Raw genomic sequence first — 12,919 nt, 5'->3', positions numbered from 1 at the left:
AAAAAAATCACAAAATAGGTAGCATTTGATTTGGAACATAAACAAAACAATTATTCCAGATCGTGAACACTGGAGTTTTCTAGACTGTACAAAGAGTCTTTAAATGGATTGGTGAGTTCAGAGAAGTATAAAATGTTTCTTGTAGTTTTTTGCAAACAGGGGAATGATGAGGGATGAGTCTGAGAAAACAGAATAGGACCAGATCATGCTGGTTCTTGCAGTCCATGCCAAGGGACTTAGATTTTTAGGCTGTAGGCAATGGAGCGACAGCTTTAATTAAAGGATGGCATGATCAATTTTATGTTTTGAATGAAACAATGATTCTTTTATTGGAAGAATGTAGAATTCAGAGGAATGAGAAGAAATTAAAAGCACATAATTAGATAAAAAATTTTAAAACAGTACAAGAGAGACTCTAGATGAGACAAGGTTACTCCCACTGTAAAAATTATTACTTATACATATCTTATTATAAATATCTTCATGGATTAAAGATAGGAGAACATAGCATGAATTAGACCAGAAATTGTATATTTGATGGTTGGGTTAACCCTACTGTTTTCTTGAATACTTCCCTGCTGTTAATAAGCACTCAACAGATACTTGAAAAAAAATGTTTATAAGACACTGAAGTTTTGGACACATAAAATAGAAATGATTTAGAGCTTTAACATATACTGTTATGACTGAAAGAAAAAAGATGACATAATCTGACTCTGTCACATACTATGTGATCTTAGATAACTCACATAACCCTCATGTACAAAAATTGCGATAGAAATCCTTTCTATAATATAGAAGCCTTCAGGATGCCACTTCCTATTTTTTCCCCCACTACCAGTGTCTTCAGATTGTATGAGACACCTGATTCTAAGCTAAGTCCTAGTAGAAAGTAATAAAAAAATTAGTTCATTTAGATTTGACTTGATATTATAAGAAAGGAGGTCTGGGGCCTGTTCAACATTCTGGTTAGGAGAGCAAGGAAAAATGAGAGCTTGAAGAAGCCTTGGTATCTATGAAGCTAGTAGATTTCTCTAAAGTGCCCTCAATAAATGCGTTCTTCAAAAAATAAGACAAAAGTTATGCAGAAAAATATGATTTAGGTCTAATGTAGCACAGGAGCTAGGATCGTTCCAACTGCCCTGCAGTTCATCACTGTGGTTTTTGAATTGTCATTTGGAACTAGCAATCTACATATGTGCCAAGTTTTATCAAGTTCTTGGGTAGCTTGTCTCCTCCTCAGCCTTCTGGGATGGTACCAGGGTCTAGTGTGTTTATTGTTTATTTTCCAAAGGAATAAGGGGCTAGGATCCCCATTTTACTCCTTATTAATCATACAATGAGTGAATAAGTAACTGTTTCCATTTCATAAAAACTCTGAAAAGAAGCAGTGTCTTAAAGAAATGAAAAATGCCCTTTTCTTTTATCCACAATGGAGCCAACTACTTCTACAGACTGTTTAAGAGGTTCGGCAGAATTGGATGAATTTCCATCCCTTTGAGAGGCTCCTGGAGCCCACACAGACTAAGGAATTGGGCAAGATCCATGAAAGACAAAATAATCTCTTTGAGTAAGAAAGTGGTTTGTCTGGAAGGATCGTTTATAATGTGCTTAAGTCAGGCTGAGGCTTAACTCCATTTATTTCTTTTATGTTGGATGCGGAGAACTGCAGGGACAAATCCACTGCCCGGAACTGGAAGAAATCCGATGTTTGCCTTGGTACCATCGACAGTTTTTCATACTAGTTAATTTTTGGCGTTAGGAATAGTCTACCCTGCCGGTTCAAGAGTCATCTGGTGTCAACAGTTCTGCAGGGATGCGATTTATCTTGGGTTTGCAGGGGAGCTGATTCCACAACCTTCATTGCTAAATCATTTTGACGTTTAACAACCTTCCCTGCCAGGAAGTTCTTTCTTATATCGGAAGGGTCGGCAGCCTCTGGCAGGCATTCTCAATCTTTTGATTAAGAGGAGATTATTTTCATTTCCCAAAGCTTTAAGATAACTAGCAAGGGCAAAAGAGGGTTGCAAAACATGCTAGACACGAAGGGCTATTCACTTTTCCCTGGTGGAAATCAGAAGAAACCTCTGGAGAAGTGCATCAACATGAATCTATTTGCAAAATAAGAGTGTACCCGCAGAATTGCCCATGTCGGCGAGGGACTGGCACTCCCTCACTGTGGCTCGTGAGAGGCTGAGTATTGGATTAGAATGAAAAACCAGAGAGGATGATAAAGAGAAAAACATGACCCAAACCAGCTTCTCAACATTCACTTCCTATGGCTACTTTCATTCTTTTTCCTCAACTCTTGGTTTTGGTGTCAATAGCCCTGCTTTTAATATAAGGTTTCCAGCCATGAGTCCTTTCTGACAGTCATTAGGATCTTATGGTTTTCCGGATGTCTCCGTGAAGCACTCACCCTTATTTCCAAGTCACCTTGTTTTTCTGCTTTTCTTTTCCACCTACTTAAATACAGCAAAGCAAGTGAGACTGGAAATCCACCCATATTCCACTCAGAATGCTCAAGGCCTTCACTCATGGGACACAATCCATGCCCTTCCTGCATTATTTTTCAGCTGTGGAAACTGGTAGGCTTTAAATAGCTTCCAAATTAGTTATTTAAAAATCACTCGTTTCTCAACTGTGGTGAGATGAATGTATGTAGCTATGAAGCCATCATCAGACCTTTCACTAGGGCTCAGCTCCTAGAGGTTGGAATGACGCATGTTCCCAGGGTTACCCACGGAAGAGACAATTAGGTAATGCCTGCTCCCTGATCATAAGCCAATGAAACTTTCGACTGTTTTATCTCTGTCTTCATGTAATAAGCCCAGAAAAGACGATCATGACCCAAATAGCGTGTTCTGCTTTCGGCCAGTCACTGAATTGGTGATTCACTTTGCTCTTTTTCTTCCCGAGAGTCGTATTTAGGTTTAGTTTTTTATATCGTTAGTATTCTCCAGAGATACAGAATAAATACAAGGTTTGATCTCTGTCCTCAAATAACTTTTGAGGAAAAACAGATACTACACAAACAATAGAACTGGAATGCAATACGTGAGAATAAGTAAGTCATATGGTGTGGGAAGTAAAGCGTTTGTTCCGAGAGGTAAACCCCTTGAGACACGAACAGTTGTAGAATACTTTGTGGAAAAGGTTTAATTAGGGTTCCTAAATTAGAGTTAGTTTAAAAAAAAAAGGAAGAGAGGGCCTGAGACACCCAGCTACAGAGTCCACTAAATGAAACCAGCTGAGCAGGAAGCAGCTTCAACCTGGCTTTGCCCAGGATAGTGCAAATGAACCTTGATCAAAATCCCGTTAATATCACAGAGCTGAGATGCTTTCGCTCAGCTTGTGCTCTTCACCTTTTCATGGCTTCCCTGTGGCCCAAGCTTGCTGTTGGCAACAGGAAAACGTCCTTATAAAGATTCCTTCAGAGATTTCATTTGATTCTGAGTTAATTTTCACAAAGGCCAGCAGGAGCCAGGTGGTTGGTAATTGAAGGCCAAAATAAGTCTGGAAAATCTTCATAAATTAAAGCAGTGACTGCCCTTTCGATAGCATGCTTCCAAGGACATAGCTAAGTATCCTGGGTTGCGAAACTTGGATGCTGATTCTGTAAACTCATATGGAAACCTCTATTGTTTCATTTTTGAGTTCCTGTTTTTGAATCAAAGTCACATAAACTTTTGAAAATTTATCTAGTTTCTTGTACTCTGAATTTTAAATCTTTGCCATCACAAATACATACATTTATTGAATTTATATTCTAGTCAAATATTTAACATGTTGCCTGTAAACATTTAAAAAATCGAAGATATTACTTCAAGGCACAAAGGGGTCTCTAGGATTAATTTGTGACAATCTAACTTTCTTTATGTTCTTCAGTGGAGTGAGAAAATAAATATACCTGGATTCCTAGAGACATTTTAAACATGCATACTACTCTTTATTCTTTTTTATATCTATTACATTTACTTTCTGACTTTAGTTTCATAGTTACAGAGGATTCAGAATTGTAGATTAGACATAGTTCCTATATTTTTTCTGTAATGATAAAGTTTCCTTTCTTGTATGTACACATTTTATCCCTTTGGAATTTAGGATGTATGGTTTGAAGTCCTCAACCATCTCCTAAACACATTTTTATTTCTTCAGCGATTTGAAGCACACACTTTTTCAGATGAGTTCTTAAACACATATCTCTTTATGAACTTTCTTTTTGTTCATTGATTCACATATTTATGCCTATAGAAGCACAAAACTGCCATATTTTTATTACATTTCTGGTAAGATTTTATAATTTTACATGAGTATAATGTAGGTTCTAAGTAATTGACTTTTATGTTGAAAATTATCTCAGCTAATTTTAAAGTTTCATTCCCTGAAAATCTCAAAATAACTTGTTAATCAAATTGGAACTATTGAGGAAAACTGGATACCACTCCAATTATCCACATTATGTATTGTCTCAATTACATTTTAGAATTTTTCTCACATATATCTGTATCTTTTAGACTTTTAGTTATGTGTATTTTAGTTTTCTGTTAGAGTATCTTCATTTTGTCTTCTGAAGCTATTTAGTATCATTGCATTGTAAAACTATTGATTTTATTATTTAATCGGATCTGGCAAATTTACTATAAACCCTTTTAATCTAACGATAAGGAATATGTATTTTTATGTGGATGGCCCATATTTAAATTCGGTCTGTCACTACTACGGTAACTTGAGACATTTTAAACCCATCTACCATTTTCTTCCCTATCAATTGAGGTGTTAGTCTTTCCCCGGTTGGGCTGTTGTGAGGATTAACTGATTTAACACCTATTAAAATGCATTACACGAACCTTTTCTTTCTAGTAAAGCAGCAGCAGTCGTCATAGTGGTCATAAAGAAACGGGAATTAGAGTCACAATGTTAAAACATAAGAAATATACTTCTTAGGCTTCACGGATGCATTAATTCCTAGGGATGTTGCAGCAAAGTACTGCAAACTGAGTGGTAAACAGAAATTTACCATCTTCATTCTGGAGAGTAGAGGCCTGAAATAAAGGTGTCAGCAGTGCCACACTCTGTCTGAGGCCTGCATTGGAAGCTCTCTTTGCCCCTTCCTGGCTGGATACATACAGCATGTTTAAACTTTTAACAGGTTTTAGTAACTCAAAACAGCCAGAGAATTAATTGGTAGTAGCAACTTAGAATTCTCTATATGTATTACTAAACAATATATCTGTTCTTTTTAATACTATTATTGGTGGCATATAAGGATGCATACTTCAATAATATAGTATCAGTAACCCACATTAGTACATCGTTTGAAAGTGAATATAAGAAATCTCTTAACAATGATAAATATACAACTGTTTAATAAAAGTCAACCTTACAATTCTTGGATAAGATATTTTTGGCTATCAATTTGCATGTCAAAAAGGGTAGAAGCTTTTGACATAGCGGCCAATATTCATTACAACCTTAAACTAAATTGATATAAAAATACCCAGAATATTATCTAATTCTTAATGCCTCATTTAATGAGGATACATGGAAAAGAAATGAAGGTCAAAGAAAATTGACCAATAAAGTAAATTCAGTAAAAAGGCTAAAAGAAAGAGTACATTTTTGGTACGGTACTTTCAATTCTGAGGTCCATGTATCTCTTTTGGGTGCCATTCCTGGTATCCAGACCCTGAGAAGGCAGTCACCAGGGATGTGGGAGTGCTGATGCAGTGAAACTGAAGTCTGATGGTTTTCAGGGACAACAGGATAAGCCCCTGAAACACAATCGTCCTTATAATCAATATACCTCCTTCAACTCATTGTATGTTTCCTGATGATTTTCTCTCAACCTAACACTGGTTAGAATAGTTGAACCAATGGCCATTTCTTCAAATTAGATGATGCATGTTAATTCCTAAAGACATTTTTACAATCTTTTTTTTTTAAATTAGTAAACAATTAGCAAAATGATTATGTCCACCTAACACTGATGGCTAACATTGTTTCAGCTCCCCAACAGATGGTGCTATTGAAACTAAGTGTACAATTTGCTACACCTCTGTCATTGTTTCTGAAAAAGGTTTCTAGAGTAGAGTTTTCCATAATCTTGTAAAGATTTGTTGTTTAAAAATGGGTATTGGTAGTCTCTGCTCTTTAATTAAAAGCAGTTTCTCTCCAACCCCTAATTTTAATGAAAGTACAAAATTCTTAATTCAGGATGGAGTGTAGTTTTAGTGATCTTGACACACTGACAGCTTTCAAACTAATTAAAATCTTCATGAATATTAAATATTAAAAATTAAATGGTTTTCAAAAAATCAACATTGTACACTAAACTCTGATAAAGTTAATATCATTGTAACCTCAGACATCTATTTGGATTATACATTAGTTGACAGAATCGGATAGTTTTTTGCGAGCTCAGAATTAAGGAACTGTAATTTATTCAGGGAAATTTGAAATCTGATTAAAAGTGTGTTTTCTATTTTCCTCTCCATATCTATAGTTCATAGCTTACTCATTATTCAGTTTACCTTTTTTTACCAATTCCTCACTACAATGTCACTTGGGTTCTTATCCAACTGTATCTTAATACATCTTCCATTATTTCATTCATTATCTTTTCAGTATGCATTTGTTGTGCCCTTATCTTATTCCAAAGTTGTCCCAGACCTTGAATATATCCAGAAGAGTAAAAGAAAGTAAAAAAATAGAGCCTCAGTCTTCAAGGATTTTACAATCCACTGGAGGTGATAAATACACTAAAAACATAGAGCAAAATATCACAAGTATTGTATATTCTCAAATTCCTAACACTGTAACTAGTAGATATTAATATATTAATCATTCCATAAATAAATGTTGAGTGAATGATGGATAATCCTACTTATGATATTACCCTATGGTCTGACTTTGTGTCCCAACTCAAATCTCATGTTAAATTGTAATATGAATTGTAATCCCCATGTGTTGTGGGAGGGACTTCATGGGAGGGGATTAGATCATGGGGGGGGTCCCCCATGCTGTTCTCAAGATACTGGGTGAGTTCTCATGAGATCTGATGGTTTTATAAAGGGCTTTTCCCCTTTGCTGGGTGCTCATTCTCTCTCCTGCTGCCCTGTGAAGAGGTGCCTTCCACCATGATTGTAAGTTCCCTGAGGCTTCCCCAGCCATGCAGGACTGAGTCAACTAAACCTCTTTTCCTTATCAATTACTCAGTCTCACGCAGTTCTTTATAGCAGCGTGAGAAGGGACTAATACACCCTAGAAAATTTTGCTATTTAAATATATAAAATGTGTCAAAAACACATCCTAGGCATTTTGATAATAGCGATGGAAGTATTATAGGCTGTTAGGAGAGAGTTGAGCTGAAATATTGTAAAAATGGCCACAGAATGTCACTGTTACCATGTAAACCTGTATAGGACCTTTATCAGGCTTGAAACTGTTTCCTAAGAGCAATTTATTCAGATGAGAGTTTGGATTTTCTGTTTCTTCTTTGGTATGCATGACTGTGCTCATTTATTGTTTTGCTCAGAGACCACACTGTGTTCCAAGTGTTCTTTGTGTTAATAAACACTAAACTGATGATTCTCCTATTATTTTTGTAACTTGATTAGGCAACACTTAATATTAACTATTCTTGACTCACATTAATACATAGAATTTGCAAATTAGCCAACGATGATTTGCAAATTGAAGTTAATTAGAAAGTCCTAATACAGCACCTCCTAAAAAGGCCAAAACACTTTGCATAGAAATAGCTAATTTAGAAGTCACAATTTTCCAATTGCCTTTTGGCAAACAATTATTTCTTTGAGATGTCCTTGGGATTGGGGTGAAAAGATAAATATTCACAACATTATTGAGGACTTAGAAACTGAGTATAGCCGGGCGCGGTGGCTCAAGCCTGTAATCCCAGCACTTTGGGATGCCGAGACGGGCGGATCACAATGTCAGGAGATCAAGACCATCCTGGCTAACACGGTGAAACCCCGTCTCTACTAAAAAAAATACAAAAAACTAGCCGGGCGAGGTGGCGGGTGCCTGTAGTGCCAGCTACTCGGGAGGCTGAGGCAGGAGAATGGCGGGAACCCGGGAGGCAGAGCTTGCAGTGAGCTGAGATCCGGCCACAGCACTCCAGCCTGGGCGACAGAGCCAGACTCCGTCTCAAAAAAAAAAAAAAAAAAAAAAAAAAGAAACTGAGTATAAGTCCTTTTCCTAAGCAGTTGGGACTGACCTACCATTCTATTAAGAAGCTCATATTTGTCCAGTGGAAAAATTTAACAATTTAAGAAACTACAATAGCTCATCACTGAAAAGAAAGATGATTTAGAGAAGAGTTTAAGAAATAGTAAGACCATAATAATCCATTGAGCTCTTAATGTTATTGGTAGTCTTTATTCTTCCTTTTCATTGAATTTGAGTACTAAAAAAAAGCAAAAGTAATTTATGACAATAATAATGCTTATAACTGACTCAAATTTATCTAAAATATAGGATAGCATGATTATAAGAGATGACTAAAATAACTAAGTGAAATTAATTAGAAATCAGAAAATGCTATAATACAATTTACCACATTAATTTTTTAAAATGATACAACTCTCTTGATACATGCTAAAAAGAATGATACAATTCACCCACTGATTCTCAGAAATTAAGAGAGTTCCCCAGAAATTAAAAATAAATTTCTCAGAAATTAACTCTGAGAAATTCTAAAAAATTAAAAATAAAAGCCTACTTAATATTATGTAGGATGGGTAGGGTGGCTCACACCTGTAATTCCAGCACTTTGGGAGGCCGAGGCAAGTGGATCACGAGGTGAGGAGTTTGAGACCAGCCTGGCAAACATGGTAAAACTCTGTCTATATTAAAGATACAAAAAATTAGCCAAGTGTGGTGGCACATGACTATAATCCCAGCTACTCAAGAGGCTGAGGCAGGAGAACAGCTTGAACCTGGGAGGCGGAGGATGCAGTGAGCCAAGACCGTGCCATTGCACTCCAGCCTGGGCAATAGGGTGAGACTCCATCTCAAAAGAAAAAATATAAATATATAAATAAATAAATATTTTTATATATATATTAGACCACCAGACTATCCAACAACAAAGAGCATATGTGATGTAGAACTTTTATACTCAGTATTATCATGAAATTTTCAATAACAAGTCACAGATATTTCTACGAGTAAAGACAAGAAGAGAATATTCAATGTAGAACCGTAAGTTCTAGGCAGAACAATAAGGCACACAAGTGTTTTTAAAAGCAAAAATATATATATAGGTATACATTTCATAATTTGCATAGCATATAATCTTATTTGAAAATTTCATACAATTAGCAGAATATTAAGAGATAAGCTATTACAAAGCTAAGAAGAATTTGGCAAAATTTATAGATATGTGATTAATTTACAAAAAGACCTAGCACTAACATCCTAAGAAATGCATTAGAAAGTAAATAACAAAAAGCCATGAAAACAGCTAAAAGTTGACTTCATGGAGCATCCACTAGAAATTTATGGGGAAAATTAAAATTCTGTTAAAAATATGATAAATAAGGGCAATTGTATTCATAATAATTTCAATGAAATTGCCATTAAAATTTCTGCAGTGTGTTTTTCTAGGGGAGTTGAAAAATGATCTTCATATCCACATGATCCTACAATTTATATTTTTCTATGATCTGCATCTTAAAATACATAAGAATATTTGAAAAATAAGGCCAAGGGAACTAAAATTCCTCTACCAAATATTGATATGTAAAATGCTGTGGGAAAAATACAGCGTATAGTAAATTAAAGAAACAGACAAATAAATTAATGGAATGAAACAGAAGTTCTAAGAAAGAGACTGTGGATGTAGGAGGACTTGGTGTATGAGCTGAATGGCAGCCCAAACCATTGAAGAAATGACAAGTGCCATGGGAGGTACTAGTGGGAAACTAGCTCACCAAAGCACATTTTAATCTTGAATCTCTATATCATACCTGTTCAGAATAAATCTCAACAAATTGATGACTAAAGCATTAAATATAAAACTGCAACTAAGAGGAGAAAATTTCAACAATATGTCTTTATAACCGTTTGGTAAAGGCAAATTTGTTAGCCTTAAAAAATCTTAAAACATAGTGAATACATCATTGGAGTTAAAAACAGCAAAATTAAGCATTCGTGTTCAACAATAGTCTTTGCGTACAAAGGAAAGATGGAGGTAATTGATTGGGAGAAGATATTTACAATAATGGATGCCAACAATAAATTAATATCTAGCATCTATAAGGAGCACTGTCAATCAAAAGAAGTTGCCAAGAAAGAAAGAAGTTGTGATGTCTAGGATGTCATTGGAGAGATCATCAACTGCAATAGTAATCAGAGAGCTAAAACAAAAATAATGAGACACCCACAAGGTTAAAAAAAAAAAAAAAAAAAAAAAAAAAAGAGAACAAGAAATGCCAGAAAATAACAAGTAGTGGTGTGGATTGTGAGGAAGAGAAGTTTCCTGTATTGCTAATTGTGGTTGAGTTAAGATGAGAGGATTAGAGTTAGCCCTGGTCCAAGATGACTGGTGTCTATAAAAAGCAGAAATCTGCAAACACACAATGCATAGAGGGAAGACAATGTGAAGACACAGGGAGAAGACGGCCATGTGACTGGATGGATGCATCTACAAGCCAAAAAATGCCAAAGATTGCCGGCTAACACCAGAGGCTATGATGAGCCACAGGAGGATTCCCTCCCAAAGCCAGAGGGACTCTGGCCTGGCCAACACCTTCATCTTGTATGTCTAGCATTCAGGACTATGAGGCAACAAGTTCCTGTTATTTAAACCACTCAGTTTTTGATATTTTGTTACGGCAGCCCGAGGAAAATGATATGTATTTTTATTTAAACGTGTGAATATTTCGGAGAGTAGTCTACAGTGTGTCATTATGTATGTACCTTAATAATGCAGAAATTCCACCTATGAGGATGACACCAGAACATCTCTCTTTAAAAGAAAAAAATTAAGTTCTGGGGTACGTGGGCAGGATGTGCAGGTTTGTTACACAGGTAAATGCGTGCCATGGTGGTTGGCTGCGCCTATTAACCCATCACCTACATATTAATCCCAGCATGCTTCAGCTATTTTTCCTAATGCTCTCCCTCCTCCCACCCCAACAGGCCCCTGTGTGTGTTGTTCTCCTCCCTGTGTCCATGTGTTCTCATTGTTCAGCTCCCACTTGTAAGTGAGAACATGCAGTGTTTGGTTTTCCATTCCTGTGGATAATGGCTTCCAGCTTCATCCATTTTCCTGCAAAAGACATGATCTTATTACTTTTATGACTGCATAGTATTCCAACAGAATTTTGTATAGTTTTGTTAAACAATCTAGACATAATTTCCTGCAGAATCAGAAAGTTGAGAAGTAGAACAACGCAGTCAGTCACCATTTAAAATCAGTCATTACACTGAGTGATGTTCTCCCTTAAAGCCTCAGATTATAGCCAATGAAGCCTGATTTAACTAGGCCACCTCCTAATAGAGGAAATATTCCTTTCTCTGAATCAACATTTAAAGAGATTATATAGCAATATTTCTGGAATGCACCCAAAAGCTTATTCTCGAAGAGAAAAAAAGCTCAATCTACTTGACATTCTGTCCCAGGTTTTCCCAGGCTAACCTCAACTCAAAAGGATCTCTAGAATCATTACATATTAAATACGCAAACTCCTTTGCAGATTTTAGTTTAATCTGCATTCACCATATAAGAAAACAGACAGGTCACTTGTTAATGCAAACCAGCTTGTTGGAGAAGAGAAAACTGTGCTGCTTCCTCTGTTAATAAAGCTTGTGATTTTGCTGTGGTATCATTTTTCACCTAAACTAGTAAGAATCTTAATCTGTTGGATAGTAGCCTTCAAGGTTTGGTAAGTTTTTATTAAGCTTTTACCAAGTATATCTAGGACTCTTACCCTATACATTAAGTAACCTCTAATTTATCACTCAAACCAGAGCACTGTTGAGAGTAAAAGTAGATGGTCAACTGAATCCAACACGAAAACAATAGAGGAAAAAGTAGAACTTTGTCCAACTAGGGCACATTTGCCTTCCGTTTTTAACTTAACATTGGCTATACAGATAAAATCATCAATTCATAATGCTAAAGGCCAGGTATGAGGGCAAGAAAAAAAAGGAGGAGTTTTAATCTTCAAAAAGGTTTTTCATCTTTTAGTTTTTGTAAGTAATTAAATTTTTAGCTCATGATAGAAATCAGACATTAAGAAGGATTTAGAGGCTTACAGTGAGCATTCTGAAGACATTTCTTTCATAGTTTGTCAGTGTGAGCACAGCCTGCACGGAATAAATGTTTTGATTATGGAACATTTCAATGTGCTGTGTCGCTGCTGGGCAGAACTGAGTCCTACTCTTGCTCACCAATATATTTAGAAAATTTTCTACTAAAACCAAACCCTTCCACTAGGTATCCACTTGTGCATTGAACATCAAATTAATGCAGTTTTTAAAGGATTTTTTATGACAAAGATTATAATTAATGTTCAAAATTACTCTGAAATGTGCCTAACTCTAAATTTTTCAAGGGCCTTGTGGCTAACACCATTTTTTTTCCCACTGCTCTTACACTGCTCTTACCAGTCTCTTTACCTTTTGTGAACCATGATTCCATCCACAAAAGGAAGGAGGAGAAACTCATCTCCTACATCCAAATTCATCCTCCTGATTGGTTTGTAAATACATGATGGTTGCTATTTGACCCAAAATGATACCAGAAGTTCCATAAATTTGATTTTATTCATTGGGTTTTGTACTTTATTACTATGGAGAGTTGGGAAAATGTTGATAGCTGATTATCATTATTAACCAATTAGTTTTGAGCACCAGTGTTAGGTATAAGGTGGTCAGATACTCGAGATCA

At 35.9% G+C, this 12,919-nt stretch overlaps 1 long non-coding RNA gene across 1 annotated transcript in view; it reads left to right on the top strand.

Annotated features, from left to right (window-relative positions):
• LOC139355947 (uncharacterized) overlaps positions 1-12,919 on the top strand; it is a 268,335-nt gene that overhangs the window by 16,007 nt on the left and 239,409 nt on the right. The window lies entirely within an intron of this gene.

Source organism: Macaca nemestrina, chromosome 8 (assembly GCF_043159975.1).
Source record: "Macaca nemestrina isolate mMacNem1 chromosome 8, mMacNem.hap1, whole genome shotgun sequence".
NCBI lineage: Eukaryota > Metazoa > Chordata > Mammalia > Primates > Cercopithecidae > Macaca > Macaca nemestrina.
Note: the sequence above shows the minus strand (reverse complement) of the source record. Positions and strands in the feature narration are given on the sequence as shown.